Here is a 17020-nt window from a genome sequence, read left to right on the forward strand (position 1 = left end):
CTTATGGTTATACAGACTGAAGTTATAATCGATTGATACCTCAACAATCAAACATCCTTAATAAGCTCTCTCACCGTTAGATGTGATCGGTCATTCATCATTCATGAGTGACTGACTTACGTAGAGGGGAAAACAATGAATCTAATCTAAACTGAACATGAATATATTATCAAACAACAGTCCTTGCTGTATGAACCATGAATAATTTGGGAGAATGGAATCAGCTCCGTGTAGAGGCAGTGATACTTTTGACTATAAACTGAACTTCTACCTAGTTTCATTCTATGCAGAGCTGTACAGTTTCCTACACCACGTGATTCAGTGATTCTCAGCCTTTGCTTAGTGTTTTGCTAGTGTTCAATCATTCGCCCAGCAGATGGCAGTAAAGCCCACAAGCTGGCAAGTACAAACAGCACAACACCTAATGACAATACAGTACAAAATACCAATCAGTGAGTAAAAATGAGGCAATGTTAGCTGATAATTACGTCATTTATCACCAGTGGAAAGAAGCAAGTTTTATTAAAAGTATATTATTAATGCTTCTGTCATCACATGGCAATAAAAAATGTAATCAGTGAACAAATGAGCGAAGCATAATAAGATAAAATCAAGGGAACATTATTACGGAACTATGAAACTGCAATAAGAACTGCAGGCATTGATTCCACATGTGCCTCTCAGCACACTGACCTCAACCCCCAGTGTTCATCTGGCAGCACTACACACTCGACACCCTCTCCCATCAGGACTGAGCACTAAAAGCTTCTGATTCACAGACACTGGAGGAAACATGGAAGTGTCGACACACCAACTAATAATACCGCACATAATGCTTTTAAACCCTGTGCTGTGGCTCTGTGTCACCATGGCAACTGCAGTCTCAGCTGCCATACAATGGAGTACACCACATTTGCCGTGACTGTGTGTTTCACTCCTGGCTAGAGTGCAGTGACAGTAGGAGACCACCATGAGGTGGAAACGTCTTCGCTATTGCATTGAATCTGCTGGTGCTCTCATTATTTGTCAGGAACAAATGTGTGTGTGTGTGCGTGTGTACAGACATAAACTCATATGCATGCTTATTGTACTCATATGACCTTGCAGTGGGGCCGGTACAGAGGCTTTTTTCACCCTTTGAAGTCTTATTGTTGTTGTTTGTGTCGTGCTGTAGATGCAGTGGAATGACATCATTTTGTAGGAACAGCATATATGTGTGTGTGCGGTGTGATTTACGTTTGATGTTGATGTAATTAAAGTAACAGCAGGTCTTGGTTATTGATAGTATGTGGTGCAGCTACACTCTGCAGGTTCCATATGAAGGCTTTCATTCTCTAGGTTGCCTTTACTATCCTGATCCTGACTCAGTCCCTCTCACGCTCACACATTTGTATTTTCTGATTCACACACACACTCACACACACACACACACACACACACACACACACACACACATACATCAAAGTACTGCTCGGAGTAAAGATGGAACAGGCTCCTTTGATCTCTCCCTTGCCGACTCTGATTAATGTGTGGATTTACAGTGCAGAACTACAGGGACCTGGCAGCCATGACACCCTTCTGCTGCAATGGAATCTTGCTCTCCTCACAACCAATCACAACTGTTGATGTTATTCATCGCCGCGATCCTAATGCACACACAAAAGCATTAAACAGCTCAGAGAGTTGCACTTAACAGCATAAAGTACCTGCGTGTTCCCAGCTGGAAGTAAAAGCGTCGCTACATCACAGACAAAAGAGACGCAGAGGTTACACAAACCAGCCAATGTTTAATTCAGACATTTCTGGCACTTGATTACCATAGTGAGCACAGTGTTGGTGTTCAGTGGGCGATCTGCTGTTAACATCAGAGTTGTGGGTGTAGCATCTACCATAAATGTAGCCGTTTGTCCTCCACACTTTGCACATTTTACCACACTGCGTTCACATTTCATCCCAAACCCTAAACAAGTAATCAAAGTCCACACACACACACACACACACACACATACACACACACACACACACACAGGCTATACTTCATCTTCACGTCCTCAACCAAATCCCCCTTTTTGTCTGTCTGTCTCTCTTTCTCTCTCTCTCTCCATTTCATCTCCCTTTACTGCGGTGCAATGCAGATCTCTCACAGGGTGGAGGTATGGCGGAGATGGGCGGGGTTCCCATGAATAATTGTTGAAGGTATTTTTACTCTGACCCACTTAGGAATCCCATTCGCCGCAGCCCCACTCGGTGCACAGGCGAGATGTTTAAATGAGAGCTACAAATGCGTGAACAAATTCAAAAGTGAGCTGAGCCGCCTGTGATGTCAGAGGAAGAGCAGAACAGCGGAGGAGGATATTTGCCGCAATTTTGTTCTGCAAGCGGTCGGCCGAGATGAAGTGTTGGCCACTTTGTTTGTCATTTTGTTACTGACAGACATGCACAAAAGGTTATTGCTCCTTTATTGAAATCCAGCTGATCTCTCTATAACCCTATATCTATGTCCACTCTTCCACTGGTTGTTTTATTTGATATTTGAGACTCTTCTTTGATTCTTTGACACCTGGCAGCTAGAGGGTAAAAGTGAAGAAGTGCAGTAATACACAGTCAGAGGATTGACTGCATCCAACTCTGTGTAAATGGAAAAGTGTCACACACAGATTTATGAACCCTGCAGCTCTGTTTTGCAGTTTGTTTCTGATATATAAAACCATAACGCAGCCGCTTCCTAAACAATCTATCACACCATATGTAAGTTGATGCAGGTCCACTCAGAGATAAAGGAGGAAGAGGAGGAAGAGGAGATGCAACGATCCTGCAAACGTCCCTGTATATGTAAGTGGACGGATGTTTGCCATAAACTTGATGAAGAAGCAGATTCACCTCAAAGTTCTCTCTTTCTCTCTTTTGACGATACAGGTCACATAGTTTGAGAACCCACTGACGCCGAGAGTCAAATCCATTCTTGTGAAGCTTTAAACAGATTCCGACTCCAGATTTAAAGATTTTACATAACTTTCTGCAAAGCCTTTGGCTTGTGTCAGGCTGACCTCAGAGCAGCCGCCTTCCTCTCCACCTTCATCTCCTCCTCCCACTGCCATCCTCCCCTGCCTTCCTCTTTCCTGTAACCATGTAATGCTGTGTACATAGAAGACAATTAAAGAAGATTGAAAAAAAAAACAAACTCCAACCCTCCAACATGCTTTGGCTGCTAAAGCGATGACCTGATGTGCTTTGTGTGAATTCTCAGAGATGCGACTAAGTCTCCGTCACTTTCCGCCCCGCTGCCTCTGTTATCTCGTCTCCGCTTATCCTTCTCCTCGCGTCTCCATGTTTCTTCTCCCTCCTTTGTCTCACTTCACAACAGTTTCTCTTTCCGCCTCCATCTCCCATGTACACTCCCCCCCCCCCCCCCCCCCCCCCCCCCATGCCCCCCCTTCACCCACCCACCCACTTCCACATTTCTAACAATGTGAGAAGTCACCCAGAGTTTTTCCTTCTAGGGGCTTTGCAGACAGGAAGTCCATATTTAATTAAGTGACTCTCTTGTTAAAATGCTTTTAAGTGCTCCTGTGCAGGGCTCGGGGCTGGAGGGGACGGAGGGGGGAGGAGGAGGAGGGGGGAGGAGGGGGGAGGAGGGGGGAGGCTTTTATTTATTCATTGGGCGGTTCAGTGCCTCTTCCCTCTCTGTGAAGAAGGGAGCGGATTAGAAAAGTGAAAGCCCCCCCCTCCCCCTACACACACACACACACACACACACACGCACACGCACACACACACACACACACACACACACACACACACACACACACACACACACACACACACACACACACACACACACATCTTCCCTTCCTCCATCTCTCTCGTTGGCCGTGTTCCCTCCCTTAGGGGACACCCCTGCGTCAGTCTGCATTAACATCCATCAGAGCATGGTGCTCCGGAGGAGTGGAGGGGGGGTGAACCCATGTCCCCCTGAGTCACACGTACATGCATGACTACATGCAAGCACAAGGAAACACACTCACACACACACACATCCACCTGAATGCTGGTAAAGGCATGCAAAGGCACACACACGCACACACACATGACATTTTAAGATATGAGTCACGGGGCTCAAAGAGACTCTCGTCACATTACTCCTGTTAACGCCGTGAGCCCCACACAAATTTTGTTTATACACTCCATTGAAATTGAACCCGTCCCCCGCTGGATCAGGAGGCGCACTTCAACGTGTTTGAACGCCCGTCTGAGAAATGGGAAAGAGAGACAAGAGATGGCGGAGAGGAGAAAGTTTGTGTGAGTGATGGCTGAGATCTTGCCCAGTGCTGATTCGTCTCTCTTTTGTGCCAAGTTTGGGGGCTGCCTGCTCCCTCGTTATCTCCCTTTGCTGACAGAATGGGAGAGGAGGGGGGGGGGGGGGAGAGTAAGAGGGAGGGAGAGAGAGAGAGAGAGAGAGAGAGAGAGAGAGAGAGAGGGAGAGAGAGAGACGTATCATTAACTCAGAGTGTTTCTACAACAAAGCACAGACTCCATCAAATCTCGCTCATCGTTCCCACACACTGGTGTCACGCTCATCACTCTCCTGAACGCAACTGCTGCGTGTGAAAGAAAGAAGAAGAAGAAGATGAAGAAGAAGTAGAAGAAGAGGCAGAAGAAGAAGAAGAAAAAAAAGGCCCCAAATGTCAAACGCTCACATCGTTCTTTCCTGTTTCTGTTTTCCTCCCTGGATTCTCTGAGAATTGTGAGGCAGTAATGCTGATGTCTAATATTTGATTGTATTTGATGGCGCTTGACTTGTGTGTGTGTGTGGGTGGGTGAGTGTGTGTGTGCGTGAAGGCTTCGTTCCAGCCATACAGAATGATGCACAGTGTTTCTAATTCACAAAGCTGACCTAGATTCCAAAATGTTGCCCCATAGCATGCGCACGCACGCACACATACACACACACACACACACACACACACACACACACACACTCAGCTCATCAGTGTGTCTCACCCTGTGTGGTATAATATCTCTCCTTTCCATTCATCTTATTCTCTTGAAATGATTCGATCCATTCAAACCAAATCGCGTATCCATAATTCCTCCTTTTTCTCATTTCAGGGTTTCGCCCTCTTCCTCCTCCTCCTCCTCCTCCTCATCCTCCTCTTCCTCGTCTTCATCCTCCTTCTCTCTCTCTCTCTCACTCTCTCTCTCTCTCCTCTCTCTCATCTCGGAATCTTACATCAAACCCAAAAAACGTTAAAATGCAAATCCATTTCCCCTCAGCTCGGTTCACACAAACTTATAATTGGATTCCGCCTATTAATGTCAAAGCTCTCTTTCGTTTCCATCAAGCGGTCGCGCGTTAGTTTCTCACAAAGACGGTCCACCGTGAGACACACACACGGGGAAGACAGACCAGACGGGGACGGGGGCAGTGGTCTCATTTGCACAGTATTGACTGGTGAGGTAAAGACGCGGTCAGCGGACCCCCTGCTGGGCCCTTTGCTCCACTTTCCCCCATTAACCCCTTATCTCCTGTTTCACTGCCATGTTTCCTCCTCACGTACACAGCAAAGCACCTGGAGGTCACAGGGGGTCAAGCTGGCATCACTTGACCAGGGGAAAAAAAAAAAAAAAAGGTGTTCAGCCTGCACGGAAAAACGGATCAAATGGAGGAGCAGGAGGAGGAGCGGAGAGACAAACGGAGGGCGAGTGCGGATGGGAGAGAGACAGACGGCTTGAGAGAGCGCACCAGATGCTGTGTGGGCGGGTTATTTAATTGATGATATCACACCTCTCTCTCCCTCTCTCTCTCCCTCTTGTTCGCCCCGCTTTCCTCCTCTCTCTCTCTCTCTCTCTCTTGTTCTCGGGCGCCCAATATTTGCCCTGTCACCTCCTTATCCTTTTGCGTGACACGCTCGCCCACGCGTCACCCTGCTCACCTTTTTGGGCTCCCCACCTGGATGGGGAGGGGGGTGGGTGGGGTAACAAAAGGAAAGAAAGAAAGAGAGAGAGAGAGAGAGAGAGAGAAAGAGAGAGAGAAAAGAGAGAAAAGCGCTCTGATCAATGGATTCTATCAGATGGAGGCGGTGAGCTCGGTGCGATGTCAAGCGAGGTTTACGATTACGGATGGATGGTTGGTTGCGTCGTTTCGGGCAACGCCGGGCTGCATTTCCATATCCGCCCAACCCCCCGGCCCTCCACCCCCCTTCCCTCCCCCACGTTACTCTAAAGCCGGTTGCAGCTTTGCTTCCTTTTCGCCTTCTCCTTCTCCTTCTCCTTCTCCTTCTCCTTCTCCTTCTCCTTCTCCTTCTCCTTCTTCTCGTCGCTCGTATTTCCCCCTTTCGCAGGTAGAAACTGTTCCACATGTTTCCTGCCAAACTCGGGGAAAAAACCCCAGAAAACGAGTCTCATTAATTAGCTTCTCATTTGTAAATGCAAATGAGCTTAATTAAAAAATAGACTCTCCTTTTGCGGGCTTCAAAGCGGCGACGGTGAGGCCTAATCAGGAGGTTTGTTCAGCTGTGGCGCTAATGAGACATATTTGGCCTAACGAGGGAGCGATGCCCTAATTTGTTTATGCTAATGATATGAAACAGTGCTTGTCCTTTTGGTGTATCTGGGAAAGGATCAGTCACACACACACACACACTCACACGCACACACACACGCCTACTGTGCGCGGTACCTTCAGGGTTTTACTCCGTGTTGGCGAGGTGGTGCGGAGGCCTCGGCGAATTGTTTCAGTAGGTTAATTGGCTTAATTAGGATAATAGAGATCATTGGTGCGATGTCTCAATGTCAAGTCATACGTGTGTGTGTGTGTGTGTGTGTGTGTGTTCTGGAGAGAATTTCATCGGAAAATGAAGGAGGAAAATTGAGTTTTCATGTCGTAGCTGGGATCTTTAAGCCAAACGAAACTTATTCCCCTTTTTTCCGGAGGTTCAGCTCGAGTTTCATATCCTCACTATCAGAGATGCGGCGTGTCTCTTCATCAGTGTGTGACAGTGTGTGTGTGTGACTAGTGTGTGTGTGTGTGTGAGTTCCTTTACAGTCGCTACATTAAGATGGTGGTGGCGGCTTTGGTTATTTTGTCCCGTTTCTACCTCAACCTTGTTTTAGCTCGACGCCATTTCCGACTTTTTATTTTCTCAAGAGTTTTAGTAAAGAGGTCAGAGGATTTATTCCACTTTAGAGGCGCCTATAATCCATCAGCTGGCCTCAAAATCTCCCCACACTGGTAATGGAAAAAAGGGATGAAAAAAAGAAATCTTTGCAGCTTCATTGTGGGCTCAAAACTTTGGATTTTTTTCCATCAAAAATGTCATTATCTGATTATAAACTTTCCAAAAACGGAGATGCGAGTTTGTTTACACTGTGAGATTGGAAAAGGATTAAGATTGTGATTTATTGATGGCAGGTTCATGTGTCAATAATGCTTTTAATGGAGTAAATGTTTATGAAAATACTTATTTAACCTGAGTACGTTTTTTGAGTTCGGCTCAGTACTTTGACTCGTGTTGGAGTATTTTTGCTTTTATTATATAAGTACTTTAGTAAAGTGGCACATGATTGCATTTGTATCTGTGAGTGCACGTAATACGTTTGTGTATATGTGCATATATCTGCATGTCGATGTGTGTGTGTGTTTGTACGTGTGTGTGTGTGGGGGTGCGTGTGTGTGTGTGTGTGTGTGTGTGTGTGTGTGTGTGTGTGTGTGTGTGCGCGTGTGTGGTTCTCTTAACTATTTCCTTCACCGTTGACTGAGTGTGAGGCCGAGTGAGACGGTAGTCTGGCTGGACCTCGCCGATAACTAGGCACAGTCTCACACACACACACATGCACATGCACACAAAAACACACACACTTAATTAATCCAAAAATGGAAGTGAAATTGGAAGAAAAAAAAACAACTCTGTCTCCACTTTTAATTGGAGAGACTTAACAACCATAAGGAGAAAAAACAACCTCAATCATTCTCCGCCATCTTGTCGCTTGTTGAATTATTGATGGAAGCAAACGGCCCTCGAACATGAAAGCAGAGGGATTAAGTGTGTTTGGATGTGATGGCAAAATTTAGATTCTTCATGTGTGATGCATGCTGGGTGGATTTGGGTACCAGTGAGAGGAAGAGTACTGAGCTTCTCCATGGCGACTGCAGACAAACCTGCATGTGCCAGACGAGCCAGCTGGTATCTTGTTGTCCCGAGTACACAAAGCCTCCCGCCGAACAGCCACTCCAGTCCACGGGCACGAGTTCGCCCGCCGTGCGTCGCCCTGGCGGCTCGTTAATATTTGCACGCTCTTAGTGCCAAAGCCTGACCTCCCTGACACGCCACGCCACGCAAACACGACATCAGGACTGCGACGATCGCGACCTCATCTGTCGACTTCTTCCATCTCTGCTTCTGTGTTCGTCACGACGTTCCGACACTTTACACCCGGCCATGACATCATTCACAGGCTTTTTTTTCTCTTCTTCCTCTGACCTCTGAACGTTTTCGCCGCCTCACACCGGAAATGAGAAAGAGGAATTCCTGCAAGAGTTGACGCGGCTTTGACAGTGACAAAACATCTCGAGCTTCAACTTCTACGGGCCAAACAGAGACCTTGAAATATTCCCCTCATCAATTAATCTCCATTGGATGACACACTGCTTTACTTAGCCGACCATTCAGCCTCCTTTGGCTGCTATAATTGTCCCAGTTAATTGCTTTTCAACTCCTTTTGATTACAAGGTCGCCTCTGAATGGCTGCTGAACATGCCTCAAAGTTGGGGGCTGCTCTCTCTCTCTCTCTCTCTCTCTCTTTCCTACAACAGGTCGTTCCCTCCTCTCCCTCCTCTCCCCTGTCCTCTCCTCTCCTCTCCTCTCCTCTCCTCTCCTCCGTTAATGTTGATACATAGCGATACATAATGAACCTGTCCCCTCCCTGGCCGCTCGTCCTGAGACAGAGAACAAATTGACCCCGAGGGGACTTATGGTCTGACTTACAGGCGGTGATACTTCACATATAGAACAATCACGGCGCAATTTAGAGACAAATGTATTTTTCTGCAAATACAGCTGTAATGGGTTCGTCATTGCTCGACATATTAAAGCTGTAAGTCGTTTTTCAAAGTAAGATGTGGTTATTTCAGCGTACGTTGGGGGATTACAGATGTAACGCCATCGCCTCCTGGAAAGAGCAAAGCTGTGCAACTGTCCCACACTATTTATGTAGTGGTGAGGTTGGTAATGGAAGAAGAGTCCTATGATTGGAAAGAGATGGGGGGTTGGTGTGTGTATCTCTAAGTGTGTGTGTGTGTGTTTCTCCTCTCCCTCCACGGCTCACATGGAGGCGACAGAGTCCCTCTCATTACTATACAGCACAGCACCCCAAACAAAGGATCACGCACCGACAGCGGCGTGTGTTCAGTACCGATAACTAGAGCGAGTCTGCGTCTGAATTAGCATGCCATAGACCCTGACACATATTTACACAAACACACACACGCACACACACGCACGCACAAAGACATGCTTTCAAGTCCAAAATGCTGGAAAAATACCACATCACATTCATATACACACATGCAAAGACACACCCTCATGTGCAAACCCCGAATATCAAACAACACAGACACACACACACACACACACACATGCTTAACACGCACTCCTTCTTGAAAACGCTTGTGTTGGACAGATAGTAATTAGCGGATTACTGCGTCCAAGCTCATTTTCTTCTTCATTTGCAGAAGAGCAACACAAAGCCTCCCAACATCAAGAGACAAAATGGACAAAATGGACAAATGGCTGACCGTGTGTGTGTGAGACCATGCAAATTAGCCAACGCGGTGTTATTTACGCTCGAGTGGAATATAGCTTTCTCCTCATGTGGCCTTCTGCATGTTTCACACCTGGCTGGTTAATTGTGCCACTGGGCCTGGAGATGTTCACTGAGGCAGCACACACACACACACACACACACACACACACACACACACACTCGCCAGGCTGACCGAGGTTCCTTCAAGTTCACTTCAGACCAAATATCCTCTAATTGTGCAGCGTGATGCTATGGTAAGTCGGCTATAAAAGTGTGTGTTCAGTGCTCTAAGTTATCTCTTCCTTCTTTTAAGGCAGTATGTAGGTGTGACCCCCTGCTGTGACTGATATGCACCAAATGTGCATCCCATCAGCTTGTTGATCTCACGGTCATATTGCTTTAATGATGTTTGGGCGCTATACGTCGGTAATTGCGTACCATTGTTCAGCGTGGAAGGTTTTGCTCCCCGAGACACAAAGGACGCTTCAACACAGGTGGCAGTGTGACCCGCTTTGCAAAATCAGTTCAGGGTTGAGGAATATTTAGAGAACAGAGGAGGCAGAGTGTCATTTCTCCTCCTGATAATGAGGGGGGCCGGGGGGCTGGAAGAGGAGGAGAGGAGGTGAGGAAGAGGAGTGAGGAGAGGTGGAGATGAGTGAGAGGTTTCTTGATGCATGCGTGTACGACAGGCCACTAATTGAGCCGCTGCTGCCAATCACAAGTGCTCAGAGTTTCTGAGTGTGTTTACTTGTAACATTCTTCAACTTTGAACACACACACACACACACACGCACACACACACACACACACACACACACACACACACACACACACACACACACACACACACACACACACACATAACTCTCTGTGTTTCATGCTAGAAACAAGAGATCAAGCAGCAAACTTGTAACTCTCAGCACCAGCCTGTACAAAGAGTCAGACGTGTTATATTTCCTGTCCTCAAACATTTGGTAAATATTCTTCTTCTACTCAAAGCGATAAAGCTCTAGTTTTATATTTATATGCATCGGAAGTGAAAACACGATCACAACGGTCTGAGGAAGGACTTTTTTATTTGCTGGCTGTTTATTTAAGTGCAGTGTGTAGGCAGCATATATACTGTGTGTACATTAAAGCTCCATTTTTGTGTGGATTTATGATGTTTGCGTCATAAATCACAGTGCAAATAACAACAACAAGAGCAGCAGCTTGCAGCTTTAACAAACCACTGAGTTTCCTTGCATATTGCTCTGGTTCTCAATATGAGAGACCAGGACCCTCATGAGGTACAGAGACGTTTATAGGAGGGGCCAGCAAATAACTCACTTTAAAAAAAAACATCATTAAAAAAGTTTGACTTTTTTTATTAGTTGATATACTTTTTGGTGTTTCTGCAGTGCAGTTTTAGTGCTTTGCTTGTTTTATTGAGTTGCAAGCTGTTTTTATGTTTTACTTGCTTGCACTTGTTCTCATTTAGTGTTTTTGTTTTTATGCAAATGTGTATCAACCACGCATTTCTTGAGATACATTTACCTCTAAGTTTCACTTCTAGTGTGCTTTCTTGCTTTGCCTCTCTGCTCATCACCCAAACCTGAGGAGCCTCATACCACCATGTTGTGATTGATCAAGAGCTAAGAATTTGCAGGTTCAAAGCTGATAGGAAATGTGTATGAGATGGATAGACTGCGAGTTCAGATCCTGTGCTGCACCACGAGAGCCACAAGACACTTCAATTTGGGATTTGACCAAATGTTTCTATATTTAGCATATTGACACACAGCAGCTGCACTTTGACAGAGAACATGAAAGCACTGGTGGACACGTTGCAAGCAGAGTGTGAGACAATATGTATATATGAATATATATATATGTAACCCACAACAATATATCACACCATGGAAAACTATTCTGATTCTTTACTTGTTTTGCAGTTACAGCCACAATGAATGATGAGGAAAATGTACAGCACAGAATATAGAAAAATCTCCAAAACATTCAAAACTACCATAAAGATTTAAGTGCTGGTATATTTGATATATATATAAATATATATATATATATATATATTTGTTTTTATTCCTTTCTTTCATGTGTGCATTTTCAGCTCTTGATCCTCTCTCCCCCTCCTCCCTCCACTGGACTCCAGCGCCTCAGCATACAGACACACAGGCGGCTCACAGAGGAGTCATATCAGTATCTCCCACCTCTGCGCCGTCCTTTATTACCCCTCTCTCTCCCTCTCTCTCTCTCTCTCTCTCTCTCTCTCTCTCTCTCTCTCTCATGAATAAACATCCCCTACGTTCACTCAGTGCTGGCATGAAATGGCCACACAGCCCCTGGCACACGCAGGAGTAATGCCGCAATCATTATTCCACTGCAGTGGTCCGACACAAGCATATTTCACCAATCATGTGGCTCTCTCCCCTGGCTTTTGTTTGGATGACTTAAACAAATGATGTGGCAGTGAGGAGGGCCTGCGTACCTCCGCTCCCCCTGTTAACACAGCAACCGTTGACACGGACACTGCAAAATTTGCATAAGAGTACGCTTGAGTGCTACTGGCACCTCCAAATAGGGTCTGAAGATTTTTCCCTCTCTTTTCGCGGGGGGTTGTGGGGTTTAAACGGGGGCGGCGTGTTATTTTTGGTCCTCCCGCTCTCCTCCCTCCTTTTGATCCTGCTCTCCCTCGCTCCTCTATGACTGCCAGCTTCCCCCTTCTTTTTCCTTTTTTCTCTTCTCTAGGATTGAGTGTTGAATTGGGAGCAATGAAAGATGCACAAGCCATGAGAGTGGCTGAGCGTTCAACAATAGAGACGGAGGAAGTCTGTTTGGCAACGCTGCTTAACGTGCACACTGACTACAGTCGCATGTAAAGAAATTAAAAAACAAATTAAATACCTCACGAGTAAGATCTTTATTATCATTACAGGACGTGTGAGAATCCTGTGAGCGAGCAGTGGCGCATTACAGAATATGGTGCCGACGCAAAGGATCATGATGATGATGGTGATGGTGATGAGGAGGAGAAGGAGGAGGATGTTTTATATAGTCTGGCATTTGAAGATGGGGATGACTGCCACGGCGCTGATGATTTAACGAGGATGGCGGTTGAAGGTGAGGAAGAGGAGGTACCATGATGATAAATGCTTGTTTCTGTTTTGGCTCTTTGTCAGCGTTAAGTCTGGAAATAGAAACAGGGGAGCTGCATTCAAAGAAGTTAATCAAGCAGCCGGGCGGCCTGCTGCTCTGCATGCTTTTATGCGTCTATGTGTGTGTGTGTGTGTGTGTGTGTGTGTGTGTGTGTGGGTCTGATCTCTTCCTCTTTCATTCCCTTATCTTGCCCTTCTTTAATCACAGCATATCAATGTGACTGATACATCTAACAGTCTATTTGTGAGCTGTTCACTTTGTAAGAAAGTTCAATTTGAATTCCATGAATTGACTCTGGTCTCACTGTGCGTCTGCCTCCTCCTCGCGCTGTCACAGGAATACCAAACTTCCTCTCTAATGTTTATGTAATGCCTGAGTGTGATGGTGCAAATAAGCACTGTAGTGACTCTGCTGAATCCTTAGGGTGGGTGTGGCACACGGCATTGCAAATTGTGTCTCCATGGTGATAGATGATGGGGGTCATCTCCATGGTGATAGATCGTATTGGGGGTTGTTGGCCGCCAAGGTCGCGGACCAAGGACACGGAGAGAGTGATTGCAGCCAACCAGACAGGAAATCGAAGACGAGCACTCCAAGGTGGTGTTGGTGTTGGTGGAGGTGGGGGAGGGGGGGTGGAGGGTGGGGGGAAGAAAAAGGTGTCGAAGGAAAAGGTGCAATTTCACAAGCCAAATTACTTCTGGGATGGAGGAGAGAAAAATATCACAGCAATAACAGCAGGGGGAGGGGGGAGGGAAAGAGAGAGAGAGAGAGAGAGAGAGAGAGAGAGAGAGAGAGGAGGGAGGTCCCAAACAAAAGGAGCAGCATAATTATCAAAGTCGTCAAACATCTACTGTACACCAACATAAGCAAAGGCAGCCCCAGTGTGAGTGTGTGTGTGTGTGTGTGTGTGTGTGTGTGTGTGTGTGTGTGTGTGTGTGTGTGTGTGTGTGTGTGTGTGTGTGTGTGTTTGTGTCTCCATGATCTGGAGTGTTCTGAGGTGTCTGCTGGGCTTTGCTGCTGATTTTCTGTGTGATTTATCAAGCTTGGTTTATTTCTAAGACTGATGCAGGCTGTGACTAGAAAATATTGATTGGATTGTGCAACATGTTCCGCTGCAGCACTACTGATTTCTTTCCCTCCACTCTCTCTCTCGCTCTATCCCTCTCTCTCTGCCTCTCTCTCTCTCTCTGCCTCTCTCTCTCTCTCTCTCTCTCTCTCTCTCTCTCCCTCTCTCTCTCTCTCTCTCTCTCTCTCTCTCTCTCTCTCTCTCTCTCTCTCCTCTCTCTCTCTCTCTCTCTCTCTCTCTCTCTCTCTCTCTCTCTCTCTCTCTCTGCCCCCCTCCACTCCTCCTCTGCTCTCTGGCTATTTTTCGCAGCATATGTATGTTGTGTAAATTGTTGACGAGAACAGGCCCGGGGAATAAATGCCGATGACAACTTCAAATTTCTGCCTTGTTGCCTCATTCTTTCTCCACTATGGGTTCTCCCCCTTGTATTTTCCGTCTCGCTCAGTATGCCCTGTATTTCACTGTGTGGGTGTGTGTGTTCATACAAACGATTGTCTGTATCGGCAGGCTGAGTGCATTGAATCATTAAGTCCACAGTGCCACTGTGCCTGTTGCCTCATTGCACCTAATTAAGCCCCTTTTGTTTTCTATCAATTAACATTGTAATTAAAACTAGTCCTGCTCGTGTTTACGCGTCATGTGCTGATTCAGGAGGAATGACACTCAGCCACTGATGTGCAGGAATCCACTAAAAACACACACAAGTATGTGGGCGGAGTCGTGGCCATGAAGTTCCTGGTTTGATCCAAAAACATTCATGTGATTACAGATAGAGTGTGTGTGTGTGTGTGTGTGTGTGAACAAGCTGTTAGCAGCACAACCAAGGGATTCACCTCCCTATCAGCTCCCACTAATCACCTAATCCTCCATCCCTCAGCTGAGCCGAGGGAAAGGAGAAGATGGACACATTTCCGTTAGTGTGTTTCTCCCTGCAGCAGCACACACACACACACACACACACATTCACACACACACAAGTTTTCTGCTGTATTGCATGTGCTATAGTAACAGTAGTAGATCGTATAGTATGTCAGTCTGGGTTTAAAAACAAACCTTATACCTAAAAACACAAACAAAACAGGTCCAGCAAATGAGAGCTCCTCTCAACCCACCGGCTCTACTCAACCCCCCCCCCCCCCACCCCACCCCACCCCACACACACACACCACCCCACCCCCCATACGCCAATGTACATTTCACCAAAAAGTATACACCCTATCCTCTTGTTTCCATAGCAACTGACCATAGAGCTGTGGGTGTACGAGGCAGCAGGCGGCAGGCGAAATCACTGGAGTGAGAGGCGTACCGGTCTGTCACCTCAGCCTCCCCCGAGAAACAACACATAATACTGTACTACTGTACTCTCTCCTCCTCTCTCTGTCTCTGTCTCTCTCTCCCTCTCTCTCTCTCTCTCTCTCTCTCTCTCTCTCTCTCTCTCTCTCTCTCACACACGCACTCTCTCAACTCTCGACTCTCAGCTCTCGATCTCTTTCTCCTTCCGTATATCAGTTTAATTTCCAGGGATACACCACAGTAGATTTATCTCTCTATCTCTCGCTCTCTCTTCCTTACACACACACAGACACACACACACACACACACACACACACACACACACACACACACACACACACACACACACACACACACGTGTCTCTGTTTCTGACCACACAAGACATTTATGAGTAAAGGATGTGTGTGATCATCCTCCCCCCCCCCTTCTCTCTCTCTCTCTCTCTCTCTCTCTCTCTCTCTCTCTCTCTCTCGCATCTCTATCTTTCTCCTGTTCTCTTCTCTGTTGAAGGTGAACACTTGTGATGGCCAACCTGTCCTTGGGTGCAGTAAAGGATTACACCATGTGACCTTGATTCCCCCCCTGCCTGCCTCTGCTACCCAGCCAATCAAGAGCCGGCATGAGCCACGTATGCATGTGTGTATCATTGTGCGGCCGTCACCTCAAGCACCGCAATGTGTGTTTATGTGCGTGTGTATGTGTGTGTGTGTCTCCACACCATCACACAGTGTTTGTCAAGGGTGTGTTTGTGTTCGTCTCCTGCGTGTTGGCACTAATGGACGGATTAAGTGAGATAAAATGGAGAGCAGCATGGTCCGATTGTCTCTGCGAGCGTGCACGCTTATATGTGTGTGTGTGTGTGTGTGTGTGTTTGTGTGTGTGTGTGTGTGTGTGTGTGCATGCGTGTGTGGTCCTTTGTGCATATGTGTGTGAGCGTGCAAGTGCCGGCCCGTGTTTTTTAAAAGAGGGTAATAGTGTGAATCAGCAATAGCAGCAGCAGCAAACGCCCCCGGCACGTGTCACACATTCAGACGACCTCATTCACCCCCACCATCGCCCCCACAATCCCCCATCCACCCCCAAAAACGGAGCTCAACCCCCACACAGCCGCCCGATGTCAGCAGGCTCAGCTGGTGGCTGAGGGGAGGAGGGGGTGAGCTGATGGAGGGATGGAGGGAGGGAGGGAAGGAGGGCAGGTGCTGGGAAGCCCATTAACACATATGGTTGTTTGCATTTTAGAAAGAATTTAGTCAAATATCACTGTAAATAATGATATAATTGGGTGAAATATTGAAGTCTCAGGTTTAACAAAAGTGCTGATAGAAAATGAAAGGGATTTAATCTGACGCTTTGGACAAAATCTCTGTAGAAACAAGGTCAATTTAAAATCTGTTTACCTTCACATGTGCGTAAAAACATGCCATGCTGAAGTGTGAAGTTAGGTCGGCTTGTTTGTCAGCTCCTTTCCTTCATGTCTTCAAACTGCATGTTTTTCGTGCTCGCAAGTGTGAAGGACTGGGTCAGATTTTGAAAGAAATCCTGGAAACAAGCTTCAGTGTGTCTGAGTCTGATGCTGAATACAAACAGATGTGAGGAAGGCTGACGTGATGTCACTGCGCTGTCTGGTTTGTTTTTGCAACTTTTAAGACAAAACCCACACTCCTGGCTTCATAACAAAGGTTGGTCAGGTTGGTCAGGTTGGTCAG

Source organism: Genypterus blacodes, unplaced genomic scaffold, assembly GCF_046128005.1.
Source record: "Genypterus blacodes isolate CSIRO-AG114 ecotype Tasmania unplaced genomic scaffold, CSIRO-AGI_Gbla_v1 ptg000156l_1, whole genome shotgun sequence".
NCBI lineage: Eukaryota > Metazoa > Chordata > Actinopteri > Ophidiiformes > Ophidiidae > Genypterus > Genypterus blacodes.